General features: G+C 39.8%; 1 long non-coding RNA gene across 2 annotated transcripts; it reads left to right on the forward strand.

Moving 5' to 3' along the window:
- Positions 1-626: 626 nt before the first annotated feature.
- On the forward strand, positions 627-8,032 carry LOC120558318. Of its 2 annotated transcripts, XR_005639090.1 has the most exons (7): positions 627-751; positions 5,186-5,243; positions 5,324-5,390; positions 6,041-6,296; positions 6,412-6,602; positions 6,900-6,990; positions 7,398-8,032. It is a non-coding gene; the product is annotated as an uncharacterized LOC120558318 (long non-coding RNA). The 2 variants fall into 2 exon arrangements; XR_005639091.1 differs by lacking the exon at positions 5,186-5,243.
- The last annotated feature ends 1,152 nt before the right edge of the window (positions 8,033-9,184 follow it).

Below are 9,184 nucleotides of genomic sequence, written 5' to 3' on the forward strand. Positions count from 1 at the left end.
AGGAAATTTAATAGAGAAAGGGTTTTTATGAAAAGGAAAGTAGAGGGCAGTGGGGAAAGTTTTATTCTTAGAGAGCTTTTGTCTAAGGGCTCTGATCATAGAGTAATAAAGTATATGCTTGCATTTTTAAAGAACACTGGACTCATTGACAGAATATAGGGTTATTTCTATAAATATTATTATTTTTTTTTTGTAGCTTGCAGGCTACAGTATTTTCAAGGATGTAAGCCACAGTGATGATCATGCACAATTTATCTTGAGGGTGGCGGTAGTGCGCTAAGTTAGTCCGCATCCGCCGTTAAACAATCAACTGAAGAAGAAGAAGAAGAATTCATAACTGAATTAATAATAATTTATTGTGTTTGTGCTGGTTGCACAAAGTCCAGTCTGTCAGGAAATCGTGTAAATCATTTTCCTTGTAGGAAAAGTAATGTTTTTCGTTTTTGGGTGCGTTTTGTGCAGGTGAAGTGAGCAGACTTCACTGCCGCGTCTGTCACCACACTCGGTCGTTTGTGGTGCTCATTTCACTCCGGAGAGTTATAGACCTGGAGATTTGTTGGAGTCTCAGATGGGATTTTGGAGTAAGGACAATGTGAGGCTGATTACCGATGCTGTTTCCTCGGTGCACTCGATGGAATCAAGTCCACCACCATCAAAGCTTTCACCTGAATCTGGCGCGGGCAGGACTGGAGGACCAAGTGCTAGCTAGCACTTGCAGAAATTCCTGCACTGAAAAAGAGCTCTTAGCAGAGTAAGTCTTACTTTTAATTCTTGTAACTCTTAATTTGGCTGATTTCGTAATGTTTTAGTCTAATAATTTCAGAATAAAGAAGTGATTTGAGCGTGTATGTATTGGGCAATCCACCATCTAACTAGTAACATACATGTTAACTTGGCTATTGCATTAGCAAACATTTGGTAGCTGATGAATTGATGACAGGAGTAGCTAAAATTGCGTCTGAAATCATTCCCTCATCTGGATTAAAAATGCGCTGATTGCAAAATCCTAGCATCAGGGCTTCAGTATACAGAGAGAGGGAGAGACTGAGCTTTAGAACAGGTTTTCGTAATTGTCTGCCTTGACATCAATGCAGTTTGCATTAAGCTAGCTATGAGCTGTTGGCAGCTAGCTAGCTAACCCAAACACCCCCGTTTTCCCCGCATTTTATTAAGCTAGCTATGAGCTGTTGGCATGCAGCTAGCTAGCACAAACACCCCCGTTTTCCCTGCATTTTATTAAGCTAGCTATGAGCTGTTGGCATGCAGCTAGCTAGCACAAACACCCCCGTTTCCCCCGCATTTTATTAAGCTAGCTATGAGCTGTTGGCAGGCAGCTAGCTAGCACAAACAGCCCCGTTTCCCCCGCATTTTATTAAGCTAGCTATGAGCTGTTGGCAGGCAGCTAGCTAGCCCAAAACTCCAGTTTCCCCTGCATTTCAATTCAGACCGTTCTCCCGCACGATTTTGTATCCCAGTAGGCTACTGGTCCGTGTACTTTTTCGTTCATTCGATTTTCATTTCATAATCAGACTTAAAAAAACAAAAAACGAATGGTTATTTGATTTTCGTTTTAAAATACAACAATTGAAATCGAAATACAAGGCATTTTTTTCCTTTTCATGGTCAAAAGGGGATGGGAGATATTAAAAATATGCTGTGATTTTCATTTTCTATTTCATATAACAAAAATAAAATCACTCGGAAATAGAAATGAAAAAAGGTTTGTTTTTTCATGGTGCGTTCTATTATTCTCAACGAACCGACTCGGACCTCGGATATGACGTCATTTCCACACTTCAAGCGTTCTGGTATGTTTTGCGCGTCCGAGTCGGAGAAAAAACTTGGACACCACCCGGAAAGCTGTTGCTATGGTAGCACTGGCCGAGTAGTAACGCTAGCCACGTTAGCAAACAAGGCTTCATTCAATATTGCGCTCACAACAAGACCGATTCCCATACCAACAGGCAGAGAAACGGATGCAGTAAGGTATTGCAGTAATACGAGTGATTAAAATCTTTATTTAAACAGCCAAAGCGGTACAAAAACAATGACAACAATTCATACTACAAGTCACACAGGGCGCTGCCATCTTGGAATCCATGTCGGAATTCTTGCTCGGTGTCCTCACGGTTGTCCGAGTTCCGAGCTCGGAAATCCGAGGAAAGGTGGCGTGTTGGTGCTTGTTGCTAGGCAACATCTGTTTTCCTAGTCGGAACTCCGACACGGATAAATAATAGAACGCACCATCATATTCAGAGACCGGATGTTGTCATTTCCAAGGCAACAGCGCCAGCCTAGCCTACCAGTGTTGCTTTCAGCCCAGGCTAAAATTACTTTGGAAACCTGTGCTCTTGATAATGCTTGGGGGGGGGGATTTTATTTCATAATGCCACATTTATTTATTCCCCTCTCTCCCTGCCTCCCTCTGACTCTCTGTCTCTACCCGCCGCAGACAACTTCGCCCCAAGAGATCGAACCAGCTGAGGAAATAGACTTTCAGTTCACGGCTGTATTACCGTTACGCCACCGTTAACAATCCCAAACGTTCTGTTGCTGATCTGGCAGAGAGTCACCGGCGGTTCGGGATCAGATCATGGGGATCAGACCTCCGGTGCTGGGTCTATTCTAATATTAGCTGCTGCTGCAGCTAGCTAGCAACTAGCCACCAGCCCTGTGACCTCGGTCCCGTGGTTTCGCCCCCAGTGCTGACTACGTCTGGTCCGTCTGCAGAGCTCGTTACCAGCTCTAGCTGAGCTGGGAATCTGCCGCTTCGTGATTTATTCATATTTTATTTTATTTGCAGATAGTGATATGCTATGATGCACTGATGTCAGGCAGGCTTGCTGCTGCTTTTAGTCTGAGTCTGTGAGATAACCAAACTTCCTTTAAATAATGGTGCATATAAATAGATGGAATAAATAAAAGTCCCTCGAAATACATAGTAAAACATACATGTATTTAGGCTATTGAACTATTATGACTAAAGCCTGTATTACATGATCTATATCATAGCCATATGTATATTTATATAAAGGGGGCAAAAACGGAAGTTAGGCTACAGATTCCCTCAGCAGCAGCAGGGACATTCTAAAAGCGCTTAACGTGAAAAGCTTAACTTTAATGTACCTAAACAATGATCAATCAAATATCAGTCAGTTATCAGTCAGATACGCGTCCATAACGACTTTGGGTTAGATTTTTGATCACTGTTTATAAACAGTGATCAAAAATGCGCTTAACGATGAAAAAGCTTAATGGTTAACCACGTTAAGCTTTTTCCTTTCAATTTCCCTTAATGAAGCAGAAACCCTTAATGTCAGCTAACGTCCATAATAATTGTACTTTGGGTTAGATTTTTTAGTTTTTCAGTGGTTATGAGGAGCAATATGAGAGAGAAATTTGGTAATCCTTGATCATTGCTCATTGATCATAGAGCGGGTAACGCCAGCTCTGCAGAGTCAGTCCCGGGGAGCGAACCGCGAGTCAAAAATCTAACCCAGAGTACAATTATTATGGACGTTAGCTGACATTAAGGGTTTCTGCTTCATTAAGGGAAATTGTAAGGAAAAAGCTTAACGTGGTTAACCATTAAGCTTTTTCACGTTAAGCGATCTTTTGATCACTGTTTATAAACAGTGATCAAAAAATCTAACCCAAAGTCGTTATGGACGTTATCTGACTGATAACTGACTGATATTTGATTGATCATTGTTTAGGTACATTAAAGTTAAAGCTTTTCACGTTAAGCGTTTTAGAATGTCCCTGCTGCAGCTGAGGGAATCTGTAGCCTATAACTTCCATTTTTGCCCCCTTTACATAAATATACATATGGCTATGAAATAGATCATGAAATACAGGCTTTAGTATATAGTTCATATAGCGTACAATACATGTATGTTTTACTATGTATTTCGAGGGACTTTTATTTATTCCATCTATTTATTGCACGTTATATTTAAAGGAAGTTTGGTTATCTCACAGACTCAGACAAAAAGCACCACCAACCCTGCCTGACATCAGTGCATCATAGCATATCACTATCTGCAAATAAAATAAAATATGAATAAATCACGAGCGCCAGATTCCCAGCTCAGCTAGAGCGGTAACGCAAGCTCTGCAGACGGACCAGAGTCTGTCGGCACCGGGGGCGAACCACGGGACCGAGGTCACAGGGCTGGTGGCTACCTGCTAGCTGCTAGCTGCAGCAGCAGCTAATATTAGAATATTAGACCCAGCCCGCGAGGTCTGATCCCCATGATCTGATCCGAACCCCGGTGACTCTCTGCCAGATCAGCAAGCTTAACGGCAGCAACAGAACGTTTGCTGGGATTGTTAACGGTTGGCGTAACGGTAACGTTACAGCCGTGAACCGAAAGTCTATTTGCTCCGCTGGTTCGACTCTCTTCGGGCGAAGTTGCCTGCGGCGGGTAGAGACAGGGAGGCAGGGAGAGAGGGTAATAAATACATGTGACATTATGAAATAAAATTCCCCCCAAGGATTATCAAGAGTATAGCTAGGTTTCCAAAGTAATTTTGGCCTGGGCTGAACACTGGTAGGCTATGCTGGCGCTGTTGCCTTGGAAATGAATATGAAAAAACAAGCCTTTTTTCGTTTCTGTTTTCGAGTGATTTTATTTTTGTTATATAAAATAGAAAATGAAAATCACAGCATATTTTAAATTTCTCCCATCCCATTTCGACAATGAAAAAGAAAAAACGCATTGTATTTCAATTTCAAATGTCGTGTTTTAAAACGAAAATCAAATAACCATTCGTTTTTTTGTTTTTTAATACCTGTTCATGAAATGAAAATCGAATGAACGAAAAAGTACACGGACCGCTACTCTCTGGTAATTTAGAAAGTCCAAATTTATATATTAATCAATATGCTGAAATCTCCTAGATTTTGCCACTAGAGGTTTTGACACGTCAGAGGGTCCGTGTATCATCCGATCATTCAATTATTCCATTTAATCTGGCAAACCAAAAACGAAATAACGAGTCAATATTAATAAAAAAAATCTATATTTTGTTTTTCTGTATGTACAAAAAATTGAAAACTGACGTTTGTTTCATTGCTTTAAGCTCGAAACGGGAAATATAATAAACAAGGACACCAAAACGAAATAATGGGTCAAATTTACGTTGTCTTTATTTTTCTTTATTTGTTTTCCCATTTCCCAAGGTGCTATCAATTCTGTTTTGCGCATGCGCAGTGGTTAATCTCCAACCGCGTGGAACAGGTAACAAGCCTACAAAGCAGTGCCCTCAGTGGTGCTCATAGGTGGTGCTACATTATGGATCCATCGTTTGTGCTTTTCAGCGCCGCCAAAAGAGTGACGCTGAGAGAGGAGGACATGACGGTGGAAAAGATTTCTAAAATATTTCAGGTATGGCCATCGAACATTGCTTGTTCTCACACAGTATCTCTCCCAAAGATACGTAACGTTAGCTAGCTAACTAAAGTTAATGAATGCTAGTTTGCTAGCATTATGTTTTGAATGTGTGAAATTGGGTGAACTGTTAAGTAATCTAACTGTGACAGCTATCTTAGTTGGCAGCCGCATAGGTGTTAGTTAGTGGTGGTGGTGATGTTGAAGTATTGTGTTGTACAGAGAGGCATTTCTGTTATTTTTCCAACCCGTAATCGTGTCAATTAGGATAGGCTCAATGACATAAGTTAAGTTAGGTGTTTCTGTATCACCTGTAACTTTCTGTATTCTGTAACCTAAGGCAATACAGTTCAATAGCACCACAAACTCCATCCTCTAAAATGATCATACAGTTGATGGAATGCCTCTCTAAAACAGTTTCAACAAAAATGTATAACTTTATGACATAACTTTTGCATTATACGGTAATAACTGTACATGCTTTTTTTGCAGGACTGTTGTATTGGATTATATTAATTTTAGCTTACGTTAGGTGAACTTAATAAACTAGCAACCCATAGTAGTGCTGGATTTATGCACTTAACAATAGTGGATACGGTTATTGAATTCCATTACCAGGATTTTGCCTAAATCTTACTTCTTTTTAGGTAACCAGCCAGAGCCTGTACCTCACTGACGATACCAATGTGGCAGTTTTCCCTGGAGCAGAGGGCCACTTCAGTTCATTCGACCTCAGGGACAAGGCCCATTACGAAGTACGCAGGGCCGGGGCTGTGCTGGATGCAGGTGTTAACGTTGCTGCGGGCCCACTACCTACTCCTTCCACGAGCGGCCAGTTTCGCTTCTCCAGGTCGGCTAGCTCAGCAAGCCACTCAGGGATCAATCCCTGAAATACTTTACAAGGTAAGGCACATTTTTTTTCAATTTCCATGCCCTTGTCAATATAATATAAATATAAATGTTCTCTTGTATGTTCAAAATTTTGAATGAACCTAAATTTAGTTGTTCTGAATTCCAGGACTGTCAGTCTGGGAGAGGTACAGAGTGGAAAGCTTGTGAACAGCAGAATGGTGGTTGTAAGATTTACGGAGCAGGAGGCCAGTGTCCCATCCATGATTGACAAAGTAAAAGATGCCTTAGGAAGCAATGAACAACTCATCCTGACAGACCACAATGGAGTGGAAATATTGGACTCAGAAGGAACAAGAGGTGCTTCATTTGAACAATTTTATTTACCATCTCAAATTATAGTTTAGGTAACCCTGTTTCTTGAAAATGTACTGTGACAATAGCATGAACTTTTAAGTTGCTTCACAGCTAAGTGGCAAAATATTGGGCTATTAATTGTCACGTCAACATTTATAAAGTCTCACATTTTAAACTGGAGCCATAAACAATGTCAAACCTTTGCCATTTCAGATAAAAACTAAATGAATATGCATTCACATGTCTGTCTTCAAGAGTGAGCTCTTATTGATACATACTGTATATTTTGTACTCAATTAGGCACCTTTTATTGGAAGCAGAACTCGCGAAAAATCATGGCTGTACCAGAGGTTGATTTCCAAGCTGTGCAACAAAAGAGGCGAAGAATCTCGTAAGTCGGACTACCAGTGGCTTCTGTTACACCCCCTCAGTTTTTCCTCCTGACATCAGGCACTGTAAAAGGCTATGTAAACTGTAAATGGCCTGAATTAAAGAGCAGAGCTGGTCTGATACAACATATTCAAAGAGACTACATGAAAGCACCTAAAATAATGGCACATTTCTCCGTCAGTCTGTCCAGAAACTCTGCCATGTTTATCTGAGTCTTTTCTTTGATACAACTATCTCTCCTACAATCGGACATCTTCAGTCAATGGACACTTTATGCAATATTTGATTGGCACAAAAGCAATCGTTTGTGTCCATAATCAATCTGAATGTAATGGCATGTCACATCATTTGCATACATTAACAGTTTCTAATTATTTAATATATACATGTAGCGTTTCTCTTTCACAGACGCAGAGATGATGAGGGTGGACTGGACAGTGTGTTCGAGAAGATCGAGGGGCTTGTCCTGGCTGCTCAGGGTTTGTCTGAGGTGACAACTATCATTCAGGGACTCTCTGACCTGGTCCATCGAAAGAGGAACACAACATTGGTACTGACCGAAGAACAGTCAGTGAATGTTAGGGATACATTCACTTGTCTGGTTTGCAGAGGTAAGTCTTGTCCTTACAAATAATGTATTTACCCTGACAAACATATTGTTGTTTTTTGGTGGAATTTATGATGTAGTGGTCATTTAAAAGCTTAAGTGTCCTTGTGGTGGCAAATTTTATTTTAACTAAAAAATTTTAAATAAAAATGTACCCTGGAGAAATCCTTCTTTCTTTGAGAGAGGACAGCCAGAGGAGGAGAGACACACACACACACACACACACACAGAGATAAGACACAAGCTAAAACCAAACATGAGTAGTACAGTAGTACAAGTGAAATTTTGGTTTAAAGAAATGATTTTGATATACATTTTTGTTGAATGTTATATGATATGATGCTTCCCATAACAGGTAACGATTTGGATAAATAGAAGGCTAAAAACTTTAATTTGTAATGATTCTTGGAACTAGCAGATGGTAATTAGTGTTACTTTGGTTTGTAAACTATATTTAATGGTGATATTGCATAAATGCAGGTTTAAATGAGATTTAATCCTAAAAGCAGTACGTTTCATATCGTACTCTAATGAGTTTTTGAGTTGCTATATCAAAAATTGTCTAAACTAAATTAGTTGATGTTGAAACACTTTACTGTGGTGAATTTAATCTAAAGAAATTATTTATTGAACTTTGGTTACTGATAAACAGGATTTGCTGTAAAACCTAGAACAATGTTAAGGATTAGAATATTAAACAGATTATTTATATTGCTTTTGAGTTATGAGCTTTGTCATGTCTCAAATAGGAGGGATATAGTAGCAATGATAAATAAGGGGTTTAATAAAGAGAAAGGGAAAAGTAGCAGGGGAAATAAATAGTGTTAAATAATTTTAGTGTTAAATAATTTTTCTAAAGACGTTTGAAACATTTGTTGTGACATCACTGTAGCTCCAGTTTAAAAGACCTTGGATAACCAAAGTGCTAGAATAGTTAACAATTGTACATTTAAAGAAAAAATCTGCTTACGTGAGAACAAAATTGATAGACTATTAAAAAGGATCATCTAACCCCTGATTGACACAGTAGTGTAAGGGGATGCAATAGTAATTGTTTTTGTTTTGTTGATTCTGATTTGCTCTAAAGAATTTTGCTCTAAAGAATTTTTTTTTTTGACATAGGTAGGGAGAGGCCCATAATAAAAAAAAAAAAAACACTTATTAAGTAGTATAAGGGAAATGATAGGTTAGGGTAGGTTATTGCGTGAGAATTTTCTTCTGCTCTTTTGGCTATGAGAATCCAGGTGTCAAGCCTGGGGATTCTGTGGTGATAACAACTTCAGGAGGAAGGATTGGCAAATCTAGACGGTGACAGAGACCATCGAGATCCTTCCAGTGACACAGGGCAGTGAAGGTTCCAGGGAGAGTCACCTGGATACACGCATCACTACAAAAGGTTCCGGAGGAGAAGAGGACAGGTTTTTCTACAACCTGCAACAAGTGACGAGCAGATCCTCTGCTGAGTCACCTACGAGGGAAGCCTGACAGACAGCGTTTCTGTGCTATCTCTGAAATCAATCGGGGAAAACTGGAGTTTTTCTCACTGTTTGCAACACGTTGAGAGAGGAGGAAAACGAGAAGTTTTTCC

Source organism: Perca fluviatilis, chromosome 5, assembly GCF_010015445.1.
Source record: "Perca fluviatilis chromosome 5, GENO_Pfluv_1.0, whole genome shotgun sequence".
NCBI lineage: Eukaryota > Metazoa > Chordata > Actinopteri > Perciformes > Percidae > Perca > Perca fluviatilis.